Source organism: Anser brachyrhynchus, assembly GCF_964034855.1.
Source record: "Anser brachyrhynchus genome assembly, chromosome: 10".
NCBI lineage: Eukaryota > Metazoa > Chordata > Aves > Anseriformes > Anatidae > Anser > Anser brachyrhynchus.
The window spans coordinates 1,040,094-1,055,157 of NC_137705.1; the positions used below are offsets into that span (position 1 = coordinate 1,040,094).

The 15,064-nt window shown below is 45.1% G+C and overlaps 1 long non-coding RNA gene across 16 annotated transcripts in view; it reads left to right on the forward strand.

Annotated features, from left to right (window-relative positions):
- Window positions 1–15,064, forward strand: part of LOC308200232 — a 154,737-nt gene that overhangs the window by 85,245 nt on the left and 54,428 nt on the right. For 2 of the 16 annotated variants that reach the window (XR_013955343.1, XR_013955347.1), the window contains one exon: window positions 14,211–14,376. The exons of 13 other annotated variants lie outside the window; for them this stretch is intronic. This is a non-coding gene — a long non-coding RNA (uncharacterized lncRNA). Of the gene's footprint in view, window positions 1–14,173; window positions 14,377–15,064 lie in introns of all 16 variants that reach the window. One more of the 16 variants, XR_013955346.1, reaches the window with a different exon arrangement.

A 15,064-nucleotide genomic window follows, 5' to 3' on the forward strand; every position in this document is an offset into this window, starting at 1 on the left:
TGAAAGTACAAAGAGAGTAAAGGGGAGAGCCAACAATACCCTGAGAATAAAAACTAAAATATTTTTATGGGTATTAATTTATCCGTTTTGTAAAAATGAGCTAGAAAGACCGACATAATTCCATGAAGATTGCCATTAAAGAAAAAAAAAAAAAAGAAAAAAGACCGCATTTAGTCATAAAATAAGGTTAGAGGAGATTTTGGTGTTGGCATGCAGCAGCAACTGCCGGTGCCTGGGCTGAGCCGTGGCAGCCAGCACCAGCGGCACCCATGGGCAGCAGGCGCCCGGCGCTTCTCGTCCTGCCAGCCCCGGCACAACGCCGCCAGCCCTGCTGCTGGCTCCGAGGGAGAGGGGAGCGGTGCTGCCTTCCTCCCACCCGCAGCCTCCGCCAGCCTTTTGCCCCGCCAGGAGCCGTAGGTTCCCCCTCCTCTGCATGCAAGCGTCTTGGAAACGTGGGAACGTCGAGCAGGATGGAAACGAGCACATCCTCGGGGGGACCAAGTGCACAGCAGCATCCTGCAGCCCCGTCTCCTCCGCTCCAGCCCCGGTCTCACCCACCGGTACTCGTCAAAGGGTGAAGGTGTCCACGTGTAGAGCAGAACTGTAAAATATAATGAAAATCAGTGTGGCTCCAGTCTTCCTGTTGGAAGGAGAATTGAGTTTCTCAGGCAGGTGGCAGGGAGATGTTGACAAACCATAAAGTAATTGCGATAAAAGTGACCTTGAAAAAAAAAAAAGCTGCTTGAAAGAAATTTCTGTGTGCTGAGATTTCCCCCCCAAAAGTTGACCTGCTTCCATCCGCCTGGGCCATTCATTCCTCTCCTGTTTCGTGGGCTTTCTGCAGCTCGGCTGTGTGGGGCGCGAGGGATGAGCTTCCTTCGGTGCGTGCCGCGGGGTGGAGCAGTGCCCAGTGCTGCGGCGCCCCAGGGCCTGGAGCTGCCCGTGAGCACACTGGCTGCACATCAAGCCGGACTGGGAGAACGGGGAGCTTACTAGGTTTGATTTAGGACATTTACTTTAATGTTCAGCTGATGTTCTTTTCCATTCTTTGAATTTGTCCGTTGTTGTCTGCTCTGCCCCTGACGGCGTTACGTTGATGCTGCGTTTTGGAGAGCGGGGTGTGTACGAGGGGGGTTATGGAAGATATCATGTCTGAGCAAAGGGGACGGGGCTGGGTGGCCCCGCTGCAGCTCCAGTGCCCCTCGCAGGCTCAGGGCACTGCAGGAAGAACCGTGTGTGTATGGCAGGGATGCACTTGTGTGAGGAATCTGCACCTTTATATTTCCGCAGAAGCAAACAAGGCTGGTCGTTACGAGGCTGGTCATTACCAAACACCACGGGAACGGTCCGTGTCCCCGTGCTGCGGCGTGCGCGGGCCGTGGCGGGGCAGGGGAGCCCCGGCCCTGCGGACCTGGGCTGTGAAGAGGGCTGGAAATGAGCGGGGCCTCTCTGGGCGTCCTCCAGCTCTGTCTCTGCCGCACACCGGGAGCATCCCCTGGCTTCCCAAAACGTTTCTGGTGTTACCAGGGCTCCGGTCTGGCGCTGCCTTTAGTGCTGTCGGACCCCCAGCCTTCCCCAGCTGCTAATTTCCTCGTGGTTTGTACTTGTCCGTGTGCCTCTTAGTTGCATTTATTCCTTAATTATCTTGCAGTAAGAAAGTAATGAGTTCGTGCAGTTGCTAATAGGGGCACCATAATATTTACCCTCTTTGGCAAGAGATATATTGCAAAGTCCTCAACAGTATTAATTTTTCACTGTGAGAATATTACATTATGCGAGTTCTGGAATCTGCAATGAATACATTTAAATTCATTACTTATGCACAATCCCCATCAGCCCACTGACTTGATTATTGCTATTATTGTGACACTAATGTTTCTGTCAAATTTCAGTTTACTCAGTTTCAAAATCCAATTTAGGATTAGCATAGACATTTCCTCGCCTGTGATTGAAAGTGACAACTAGTGTGAAAATTGCTTTGAAAATTCCGGTTTTGTGGAAGTTATCTTGCAGCACTTAAAAAAAAAATACTGCTGTGGAATTATAAAAATCTCCAGATAGTAAAAAAAAAAAAAAAAAAAAAAAAAAAGTGAATGGGTTGATTTTTGGGCCCTGTGGCGTGACTCCGTGGGTGCTGCCCCTCGTGCTGCCCGCTGCCTCGGATGCATTCTCACAGCGTGTCCATGGGCTCACAGTTTGTGTTCAGGAGTTTCATCTGCAGAAAGTTAACATACATTTAAATGATTTAGCAACATTTTACCTTGCTAATTGCAAAACTGTACGCGATATTTTTGCTCTTAGAAGGTGCTTTATTTGGCAGGAAAGTGCAGCTAGAGCCGCTTTTATCTGCCTGAATTTGCCCTGACTGCAAAACCCATCCTTTAGGCCGGCCTTGGTGAGGCTGACAGTTCGATTTGGCTCCAGCACAAACCCACCGACAGACGGACAGGCTTGTGTTACCTGGCGTTCCCACGAGCACCGAGCTGAGCCCCACCAGCTCCCTGCTTAGTGCAAGCTGGAGGCTCCACATTTCACAAAGAGGAAGGGGTTTCTGCTAAACCTCTTTAATTGTTATACTTCTGAATGCATTAACATCCATGAAACAATGTATCTGAGATGATGAATAGGACATTGAAAAATTAATTCTGCATGGAGTTTTTTTTCTCCGGTAACAAATTGTAGCTGTCATAGGTGCAGCCCCCAAAATATTTTATATCAGTTCCTGTTGTAGTTTATGCTGAAGACATTTAATGCTGATGAAAATGTCATAGTAACAGATTATGTTACTGCTCATTGTCCCAGCTTCTCATATGAGGAACGCATCTTTATGATAACTTAGATGATGTGAACACTTGAGTGCACCCTTTGAAAGGCCATGTTTATCCCAGAGGAATTGGTTTCTGTGTAAAAATCCTATAAAAGCTCAGTATCTGATGCAGGTGAAGTAGGACTAAGCTGACCCAGGAATGGTGTGCCTTGGGCTCACCCTCCACCTGCTCCTGGGAGGCCAGCAGGACTGCTGAAAAAGCTGCGTACATTTTATAATCTCTGCAGTCCCACCTCGGTTTTTCTGAGATGATGCACTCCCAAAAGGGAGCTCTTGGTACTGCCCAAAACACTCAATTGAGTTGGAGCTCTGCTGTCGCAGTTAGCTGTTGTTTATTTTGGGAATAATAAATCAATAGAAAAACATCCAGCTCATTAAGAATTCACTACCTTAAATTGAATGCTTGCAACCCGTTTTAGGTATGTAAACTAGGTGACACCTTAATTGCAAGGTCTGCAAAGCAGAGTCCTTGTGTTTACTCTCTTCGCAAAGCAGCATGCGTACATTGTCAGCTTTTAACTGATTTAAAATTATTAAATATTTTATACAGAAATTCATGTCCACTTGTCTATTATCTGGGCGATCATTGTAGTGTTTCGGAAGTGTCTATCCCATTTTTCTCATATCCTGATTTGCATGACTGTAACTAGACTAACAATGCAATACTGAAAAAGCCTGCCAATATGTATTTTTATTAATTCATGATACTTTAACTATTGTTAGTAATTGGAAATACAGCACTAAAACCTGATATTGTCATCTAGCATGAATTGGGTAAAGCAAGGGATTCTTCATGTGCTACAAAGACACTGGTGGCGGCAGGCAGAGGACCCCAATCACTGTGCACTGGTTCATCTCAGCCCCCAGGTCTGTCCGTGGCAGCGACCAGGCAGTCTGTCTGTCTCGCCGATGACAATTCCCATGATTTTTCCATGCTGTCAAGGTACTTGGTGTTGACCTCAGCTCCTGTAATGATCTATTCTGTAGTTATAAAGTTCAGCACGGTGATGTTGAGGCTGGAGAGCTTTCTTAAGAGCTTTGATGCTGCCTCTTGCAAATTAAGCTTCAAAATTCTCCTGAATTTCTCAATCATATAATTCTCTTTGGCCAGACATTTAAAAAAACTTGATAAAAAGATACAAAGCAATCAAGCCCCACAGTGTTCCTTTTAAGTTGTTCCCATGGTATGCACCCCTCCCGAGTGAGAGCAAATGCTGATTTCTAGCCTGGTTTTGTTCAGTTTCTGGTCCCATGTGTCTTGTTACACTTCTTTACTTTGATTTTAAAAGCTACCGACCTTCAGAAATGCCTTTTCTGTGCAGATTTTGGGTTCAGCCTTCTCTTGGATAAAGTAAGACAGTCTGAGTTTCTGAAGCCGTAAGTCTTGAGAGTTTGTAACTCGTTTGCCAAGTCCCTTTCTGTGTTTTTTTTTTTTTTTTTTGTCAGGTCACATTAGGGAATATTGCATAGGTCACCCGCCAGCAGGGTGCTGGCCCCTTGTGCGTGGCGCTCATTGCCGGCGGGCTGTCACCCTGCTTCAGCCCTGCATGTCGCGGGGCGGTGTGCCGCCCTGAAACACGAGGCAACCTCTTCAAAATACGGACAGCGAGCTGGGAACGTGAGAGAACTTGTTCCAAGCAGGTTTTTGCTTTCAGCTTATCAGAGAGGAAGGCCCAGGTTCAATGGATAATGTACTGTAGCAGATAGGAAAACAGATACAGGCAAAAGCATTTTTGTGTTTTAAAAAAATCTTCGAAGTGGCAGAAATTCAATGGGATAAAGGGTGTCTGGCATTAATTTTAAATTTTACAATTTGGGGGAAAAGGCGTACGTGTGCAGAAAGTGAATCGTGAGGCTAAGACAGCATTATTTTCTTTCTCCATCTGCTTTTTGAGGGAGGACTTGCTGCCTCTGTGTAATTGTGCAGCTCTTCCTCCTATGTGATGAGACTGCCAACACCTCTGCAATGAATGCGATCAGCTCTGCAGCATGGACTCAGGAGGTGGTCTGCTGCTTCTCCTCTTCCTGAGAGGGTCTCCTCTGTGTTGTTTATTCGAGCTTTCTGCTCCGTGAGCCCCGCACCAAACCTCTCGCTGGACGGTTCGTGAGCGGGCTCCCCTCGTGCTGCGGCCGAGGGCCCAGCCTCCGTCAGGGGCCGTCATTGCTCTGTGCACAGCGCCCGCTCCCCTTGCTGCATACTGTATTGCAGTGCCAGGAGAAACCTAACGCAAACATTAATTGAAAACATATTTGTGGTCATTTAAATAATTCATAAGCTTGTGTCTCACAATTAGCTCAAACCCAGGGCAGGGCTTGGCCTGCCGGCCTCACAAAGGAATGGTTTTTGTAACTACACCGGTGGCCGGGGCCGGTGGGGCAAGTGCTGTGTGTGTATTAACACGGGCACCAGCTTAGAATCTGTAGAGAAATGCGGTAACGTCTGCGGTAACATCTTTTACGAAAACAGCTGAGCAGCTTTATATCTGGTCAAAATATTTTCAGTGTTTTTAGTTTAAAAAAATAAAAATAAAAAAGACTTTTCCAAAAGAATTTCACATTTCTTAGCCAGCAGCTGTGGATTCTCACATCAGGTTCAAATATGCCTGAGTACGTGGCTTAGAGAAATCTTTGTATAAAAAGCACACGAGATGCCCAAGGAGAGGTCTGCAGAGATGTGAATAATTATGCTCACAATTAGTTGAAAGTGTTGCCATGTGCTTTTTGGCAAGGACATTTCCAGCGCAATCTGTGCAGTTCTCTCATCTCAGACGTAAAACACGAAGCCTATAGCTACCCTTCTGTGAGCTGATAGGGAAAATAGCAATACTTTGCCCTTTGCTTTGGTGATAGCAAGGCTCCAGGGCTCGGAATAGTGTGTGGGTTTGCAGTAGCAAGTTTTTCCATTCTCTGTTGTGTTGACCATACTGTTTTCCTTTTTTTTTTTTTTTTCCCCACTGTTCTCTGGGTTGTTTGTTCCTTTCAGTCCTGGATTTATTTTCCTTTCAGTTGTAGATCATTGAGAATTTCTCTGGCACAATTTTAGCAACCTTGAAATTTGGCTGAAACTTTGTTTTCTTCGGCTTCTCATTCTGAATTCTGCTTGGAGGTCAGTTCTTCCCAGCACAGCAAAAATTGCTTTCCTTAATAGACCTAATTTCCCACATTTGTTTTTTGTTCCACTACTTTTTACTCAAGCTGGACTAATTTGAAGCGTTGTAATTGCGTCTCTGCACATACGGATTTGAAGTACTGAATGACAAAATAGATTAGGAAATTATATTCTCTCTGAAACATGTACAGTTCTCTGAGTCTTTCTGTTTCACAGAAAATGAAGTTTTCTTATGGCATACCTGTAGCGGATGGTCTGAAGTATAAAGCAAACAATGTCCAGCTAAATCTAAATCCCAGATAACCCCGATGAATCAGCTAGTCCATCTCCAGCTGAGCAAGGTCAAGGAATCCTTTTTCCTAGAGGAGCAGCTTCCTTCTCAGGTAGCCTGCACTGACTTCGATAGAAGTAGGGCTCTGAAGGCAGAGGTGGGGATGGGGCAAGAAGAGCAAGGATGAGTGAGCTGGGAGAGGTACGGAAGCTCTGACAGAGATACAGCTTCAAGTTCACACGAAAGGCCGGAATTCCCAACACCCCTGGCTACCGCATCCAGAAAAATAAGAGACAGTTTTGCACAGTGAAGTTTTTTATGAGATTTTTAATTATTCAGGGCCAGAAAACAGTGCAATCCCAGCTTTGTTATGATAAATTGTCACTGCCATAGCCTATAACTAATCAAATATGATTTCTAATTAGGAATTTCTTGAGGTAACTGTTAGAGGTGAAGCTGAATCCTTTGAAGTGACAGGCAAAATTTGTCACTAAAAATCTTCCCTAGCATTTGTAGGATGCCCACATATACGTGTTTACTTCAAGAGGCATGCCTGAATGCAGCAATTTAGCAAGCAATGTGTTAGGCTGTATTTTCAGGAATAAAAGGGTATTTCTTTTACTTTCCATCAGAAGTTGACTTATGTTCTTAGCTTCTTTAAAGTGCCTCTAATGTTCTTTAATTTTATTGATTCAGACCTAATGAATGGTGCATGATTTTTGTGGAAGAGAAGAATAATCTCCATCCCTTTCTCTTCGTCTGATTCAGTGTTATGATGCTTTAGTGACAGACCATTAAACCACTTGTGCAGATGCTGCAGAAGCGAAGAAACAAAAGATATCAAATGCCCAAAGCACCACACTGTCTAACGAGAAGCAACAAATGGTTACAGAGACCAAGCCAAGGACCAGGGGACAGTGCAGGCCAGCGTAATAAACCGTAGCATCAGCAGTAATCTCATCAGTGGGATTTTTAAAAAATACGTACTTTTCCGATGCAAATATTTGAGATTGGCTTCTTTGCCTGTTTTTCAGTTGTTTGAATTCAGTAAGTGCTCTGCACAAAATCATTGATTTTTATTTGCAAGGAGAGCAGCTTGATGGCTGTTTGTGGAGAAAGGAAAAGCCGCCAAGATACCTGAATGTAAAGGTGCAGAACATTGAAACACAGGTTGCATGTGCTCTCCCATGGTTTGAGTTGACATTTCCAGTCATTCTAAATCATATGACAAGCTGCACAGACCCCCGTCATGGGGTGCATATGGCACATCAGTTACATTTCACAGGATGCCCAAGCCATATTCCTTTTATTCCTTCAGGCGTTGTACCTTCAGGTCAGCTTGGCTTGTCAAAATTGTCAACAAAGAACACAGGCTGGTGTGAGCAAAGTTAAAATGTTTGTGTTGCCTAACTGACAAACATCCTGTTTCTTTATCTAACTGATGTTCAAAAGAATAACAGGTCTTTCAAAACATGTCAAAGTGGTGATGCCAGAGGGTCCAGACTGCACAGCTTGCTGCTACCTTGAGGCTGATACTAGTAAGTGATATTAAAAAAAAAAAAAGAAAAAAAAAGGAAATAAAGCATTTTTCATTGGTATGATATACAAGCGCTTGTACTGGCAGAGATTTTTCCAAGCAGTTTTTGAGAACCATATGTTCTCAGCATTTCTGCTCCTGACATTACCCGAGGCGGATGCTTCCTTTCCAGCTTCTCTGGCAAGCTGTGTGAAGTTACCACATCAACAAACATGGAGGGATGTTACATGTTACTTGTGGAGCTGTCTCTCATAGCACTCTCTCACTCTTCCTTGTAATCTCATATTATTGCTTGATCAGGTGTCACAGGGGATGTGCAAGGAGTCCTGGCCAGCAAAATCGCTAATTCAGTTACCACACTTTTGTAGTCCAGATAAGTTAGGCCAGGCTTGGTGCAGAGACCAGTGTGATGGCAATTAGCGTTTTATCTAGCCTGTTGATTCGACCAAAAGTCTGGCATTGGGGTTTGGACGGGAGCAGCTCTTTAATTTGCAAACAGATGCCTCCACCTGCTGCTTTCTGTGCGCAGACATCACGATGATGATGGAGAGGTCACAGAAATGGTGCAAATGTCAGGCTGCTCACATGAGCTTTCGGGTGCAGTTGAACACCAGTGGGTACGCTTTGTGCATGTGTTCTCCCCCACCCGTGGTTCTGTGAGGGGCCTGACGAGGAGCGGGTGGGTCCAGCCGTGAACACGGTCACGAGCGGCAGCAGGCACCAGGGAGGCTCTGGCAGCAGCACCAGGACAGCGAGTGCAGGGGTGGAGTTGCCCCACAGGGCTGCAGAAGTAACAAAGAGACTCTTAAAAACTTCAGCTTTGTCACTGACGGTTGGAATTGGGACGGAAAAGAGGTCTGAGAGGCCAATAAAACTGACTTCCATTACTCACATTAAATTCCAATATCCTGTTTTGCTGACACACCGGTAAGATGCATTTTTAGGAATTATCTTGCTCTTCAATCTTGGTTTTAAGTGAGTTTAGGTGAAATGAAGATTTAAATTAGTTATTCCTTTCTACCTTACTGATTATGCTTCCGTTTTAAAATTTACTTAATGATATATTTTCATCTGATGAATTTTATAATTGGTTATTTTTTTCTTTTAAATCAAACTGTTCTATTTTCATAGTCTAAATACAGCCACAAGCAAGTCTTCACATCCTGAAGTACAGCTAGTTAATGGCACTTCTATTTACAGATTGAAATATTACTTCAAATGTAAATCCATCTGCCTTGTAAAACCTTCCCAATGAGTTTTGCTAAGCATCACTTTCAGCTTTTGTAACTACAAACATGTAGCAGTTAATTCCTTCCAGATCTTTCCACAGAGATGTCCATACAATAGCGATCATGCAGTTTTGCATATTGTGAAATGATTACTATTTTTGCCCATCTCTCTGAAAGATTTTCTTTTATAGTCACTATGAATAATCTCCAAAGTCTGTACTTTAAATAAAAGAGGTCATTCTGCTTTACTGCCAACAGAAACAGGAGTATGATTTCCATGTCTAAATAAACAAATCTGTTACGTGTAATATCTCCTGTCAAAAAGCGCATTGCCTATTCTGATTTTCAGCTAGCATTTTCAGGCAAATTTATTGATAAATTGAGAGCTCAGTCCTGAAAGGGTGTTGGGATTTGAAGCCTCCGCTGAGGTTTGCTGGAGGTCTGAAGATCTGAAAGCTGCAGAAGAAAAGTGCATTCCCGTATTCAGACTAGCAGCCAGCCTCTGTGAAGTTTCCAGCAGCAGCCCTGGTCTGTCGGAGAACGTGTGATGATGAGGGAGCCATGACAAGACTGACAGCCCTTCGCCGCGTCATGGCACATGGTGCACGGCGGAGGCACGGCCTGGTGCTTGGGCAGCGCGGAGGCCAGGATGTGAGGGCCGGGTGCGAGGAGGACGCGGGGCTCCCCCCGCCGCAGGCCGCGCATGCACCGAGGTGTGGTGTGTGCACTGCTCCTCCCGCACCGTTGCGATAGGCCTGCCCGTGGCTCCGACGGGCTCCTGGAGGCCCGGGGCCGCGTGCGGAACAGGCACAGGGCAGGTGCCGGCAGGACGGCGTGCTTCAGCGAGTGGGGAGATTCGTCTGGGTGTAGTTTTTTTGCAGACGTGCCACTTTGGCGCTTCACTTCTCACTCGAAGATAAACGAGGAGATTCTGAAGTATATTAAAGGGCTGTTTATGTGGTAAATATTATAAATAGTACAAAATTTGGCAATGTGCGTCTCCGTAAAAGCTTGCTTGTCTGGATTTAGAAATATGTGATAACTGCAGAGCTCATTTTTCATATCCATTTATTCATTCTCTTTTTCTTTCCCATTGTAACATTTCTTTATTGAAAGAATACAAGTGAAAATAAAAACTCCTGATAAGTCAAGGTCATGTTCAGCCACCGCTTTCAGCAGCTGCGTGTTACCACAGGCGGGGGTAAGCTGGTGAAGCAAGCCGCGTGCCTTGTCTGGAAGTCACCCAGAAGTAGGAAGAAACTATTTTACATGCTTACTCCCTTATGTCTGTGCAGATACCCAGGAATATTCACACAGTTTTGTTGTTTGCCAACCTAGAAGCTCTGTTTTCATTTAAGACAAACTAGGAAGCCTCTGCTGCAGTGTTTTCATGTAGAGATGGCACTTTTCCAGGTTTCATTGTCATGCAGTGTATAGTATTGAAAAGACAAAAAGAGGAGTATGAAGAAATTACCCAGTGAAACAGAAAAAAACCTTTTATTCCCATCAGTTTTGATTGAAGGTGGGAGGTAGTGGAAGCAACACAGTAAAAGCTAATTCAAAATATTGCTGCAGAGGATAACACCCAGCCTCATTTTCCTGTGGAGGTAACATATCCTCTTCAAATAAATAAATATTTCTGAAACCTTAACCTAGCTTATGGGTGGACAGCAATCTAGTCAGAGTGGAAGTCTTGCTGAGCCGAACAGTCTGGAGAAAACCTAAAGCGGACGAGAGCAGTCCTTTACAAGGAAGCTCTGGTTGATTCAAAAAATGTCAGCTGGTTTGGCAAAAACGAGTCAGAAGACAAAGTTTCCCATTTATTCTTCAAATATTGACTTTGGAGAGTATCCCCCAAGTGGTTGTCTTGGCAGAGGGCAGCGGTTTGGCACGGGCCTGCTGTCATGTCTGGGCTGATCTTGTTGGGGCAGAACTTCCATTTCCTAGGAGGTAAAGAAGGAAATCTGGTATTCTTCCATAAAAAGACATTTAGGAACTAATGAAGACGTGACGCTTTTTTTCATATTTTTTCTCTAACGATGTAGGGAATTCAGCTGCAGCTTCCTATCTAAGTGAAACAAACGATTTGTAGACAATAGGGTAACTAACAGACAAATAACATCCCTTTTTGTCTACTGCATCCTTCCTCTCCTCTCCTCTCAACTAAATGACAGTCTTGTTGAGTTGCCTAATACAACATATAGCTTGTTTATCTTGAAATTTAATGCTATCAAAAGGGTGACCACCAACTCCTTTTAAGTGCTCAGTTATTTGCAATTAAATGTAATCAGACTGACTATATGCTTTACACCAAAAAACAGCTTTGGGGAAGTTTCCCCAGAGCAAGTACCAGGGAAGGGGATGCAAGGCTGCTCCGTGGTGTTGGCCGGGGCGCACGGACGCTGCACAGCCGCGGTTTGCATTGGAGCAGGGGCTGCACTGCCGCTCATCACTGCTCCTCGCTGGTTATCGCTGCTCCTCGCTGGTTATCGCTGGTCATTGCTGCTTATCACTGGTCATTCCTGCAGCAGCAGCAAAGATCGTGACCTGCCATTGTGCTTTCTGCTGAGCTGGCACCGTGTCCCTGCAAGGAAAACTCCTCTTCAGTAGACGAGGTGGAGGAAGGGTGGGAGAAAGACAAATAATATTGTTTTCGTTTCCTAGGTGGGATGCAGGAAACTAGGTACAGAGCTTCAGTTCCAGCAAAGCAGAGCATTTACGCCTCTGTTTAGTATTAGTCGATACAGTACTCCTGCTGTTGCCTTAAGCAGATAATTGAAAACATTTATTGCTTTACCGTGATCTCATGGATCTTTTGCCAGAGGCGTGAAGAAAACCCAGCCCATGCAAATATCCCTGTGTAATCGGCCGTGGGGTGACGTGTGTCCCCCAGCGCTGCTGCAGCTGCTTCCCTCGGAGAGCTGGTGGGCAGGAGGCGCCGGCAGGCGGGTGGCAGTGCTGCAGGACAGGGCCCACGGCAGGACCACGGACGGGGCGGGTGGAAATGCCCGACGCTGGAAATGCCCCTCGTCCTGGGGACGGAGGTGAGGCAAGGTGGCTCCCTGCCTGCTGTCTTTCTCCACCAGGGCTGCAGCTGAGAGCCGGTGCCCCGGAGAGCTGACCCTAATTAGCAGATAAAAGGTGCGGTTATGGGGAGCCTTCTGCACGAATGGTCCCTGAGAACGTACGGGCACAGACTGGCACAATCCATCGCTATGGGCGTGACGTTATTAATGAGGAATATAAACAACATGCTAGCCCATCGTGATTGATAAGACAATAAAAATCATTACAGCTTCTGAGGTCTTGCTGCTGCTGTTAATTATAGCCAAGCAATTCGCTGTAAACTGCTCTCTGTGGGTTACGGGAGCTTGCCCTCTGCTGCAATGCACAGCCAGTGCATGGGTGCTTATTTCTTTGCATACTTAGGAGGCGACAAGCGAGCAAGGAGCTGAACTGCTTTAATTCAGGGAGGAGGAAAGTACAAGAAGTGTGTGGGGCTGGGATAATTTCCTGTGCAGTTATCAGCTGGAACCAGCTTTGTTTTGAAAAGATGCACGGTGCCTGGTCGGCAGAGCTCGTGCTGAAGAGCCGGGCTGCTGCATTTGGACACGCTTCGTACCGCAGCGGCTGCGGGCTGCGTGCGGGTGCTGCCGCTGACTGGGAGCATCACAGCCCTCTCCAAAGTTAGGGGCACATTTCAGCGCCCTTCTCTGCCGTGATTTAAATAATTTAAAGTCCAGCAGCAATAGTAGCAATTGAAAATTTAGTAATAATAATGGTACTCAGTGTGTGCTGTTACTATTTCTGTTGCACCTACTTGAAACAGTTTTTGCAAAACTTACAATAATTTGTTTTGTTTTTTAATAAAAGAGTATGTTAATTGCATGCTTTTTGAAATAGTTTTACATAAAAAGACTGTACTTGCTGTACGAGCTATTCCTGAGGATCAATATGTTGTTCTGAACATTTATTTTTCCATAAGTACCTTCAGACCTCCAAGAACATTAAACCAAGAAGAGGTCAGTAAGGATGTTTGCTAGATTTCATGGTTCCAACAAGCCAGGTGTATTTTAATGTCCTAGTTGCTGGTTGTTGTTTAACCAGCTCCGTTCTTCTCTCATCGAAGGCTCTGGGCCCTTCCTAGCAGAAGGCACAGAATCTGGTAAACAGTACTTGCTTTCTCCTCCTAACCATCTAAACTCTTGTTTTCCCAACGGTGCTTGAGCCCCCTGAATCCCCAGCAATGTGTTCTTCTAGCTAAACATATGGTTGCTATAACTACAGCCAAGGTGCTTCTGACATCCTCTTCGATATGGCATATGTGCCTGATCTAGCAATGAGCTTTTTGCATAAATTCCTACCTCCACCATTATATTTTATCTTTCTGCGTGCTGTTCAAAATTACAGTGGCTTATTGGTTACCTGCCGCACGGACTATATATATATTTTCTTTTAATTTGTGATTGGATGATATAGGACTAAGTCAGGGGATAAATGAATAAATTAGGGAATAAATCAGGCATTATGAGCTAGAAGTAAATGAATAATAAATTAGAGAATAAATCAGACATTAAGACATCAGCAGTGCTCTGTCATCTTTGTATGGAAAAACGTGGAATGAATGTTGTTGGATTCTTTTGCTGGTAATAGTCCAAAGAAAAAAGCCACACTTACAAACACCAAATCCCGTTGTGCTTTGTACATGCTTTAAAGACCTGAAAATGAAAAAAAAACCCTTTGATTTTTACAAAAGAGGGGGAAGATTGCTAACAATAGTGAGCCCAGTTCAAGCTGTACACTAGGCTTCGGAAGGGCTTTCCTTGGGCTCACTGCTCTGACAAATCCCATTTTTACCTGCCAGTAAAACTGCTAGGAACATTTTCAAAACAAACAAACAATCAAATGGCAGTTACTCATCTGATCAGGCACCAAGGACACCATGATAGCAATATTTACATGAATTCTCAGCATATGAATAATTTTGAGGTACTTACAGATTGTCATAGAGTTAATTCAGCAGCAGCAGCATTATTTGGTCCAGCACTTTGTTTGTGGCTGGCTCAGATTTCTGGATTGGATTCACACCAGTTACTAGGAATTTGTAAAAATATTGACAAATCAGAGACAACTTTCAAATCTGAATGTTTGTACAGCCAAATCCTCATACTTTGGGATTCACTGCTGTCCTGTTTGAAAGGTTTTGTTCTCCACTCTGTATCGTGCGACTCATGCAGCCAATAATGCACAGCGAGCGCAGAGCAGCAAGCAGAGATGGAGAGGGACTGACAGCCCCCCTGAGCCCTGCACTGCCTGACCATGGGCATGGACGTGGACGTGGATGAAGACGTGGCGGTGGACGTGGGCAATTCAGCATAAACCGGTGGAGGAATGTGGGCATCGGTAGGTTTTGGGAGACATTTGTGCATGAGAAATGAATGAAAAAGGGAGATAGGTCTGCAGTAAATATTGACAGTCGGCAGCTTAACTGTCATGGACCCACCCGTGCCAGGTTCTCCTGGCTGCCTGTGAGCCTGTGGAGCTGTCTCACCTCCTGCACCGTTCTGGTTGCCTTGGAACACCGCCCACTGTTGCACCTCTAATGGCTGGACCTTGCCCGGGGTCAGACGTTTGATACAGGCTGGTATGTGCTCAGAAAGCAACGGAGCGAACCTTACAGCCAGTGGTCCCTCTGACACTTCTGCAAACCATCCCTGCTCTTTCATGGGTCATTTTGCGGGTGCCTTCACCTTGCAGGGAGTGTCTCCGTGCTTGCCCCAGCTGTGGGAAAGCCGAAGGCATTAAGGAGTACCCAGGGAAAAGACATTTCAAAAGAAGCTGTGGCACGTGAGTTTCTTCACTGTGTTTGTGCTGTCCAGGAGACATTTTTAATCAGGATAAACTTTCCTCAGTAGACTAAACCAGTCAGAGGACCATTGTATGTTTTGCATAAATTCAGTTACTGGCAGTATACTTCTGCTCATGTTAGAATAGAAACACAAGACAACCTAACAATTTAACCATAAAATCTTGGAGGAAAAGATCCTTATAAGCAAATCTTCCAGAGGTTTCAGCTAGGTAAATAATGTTA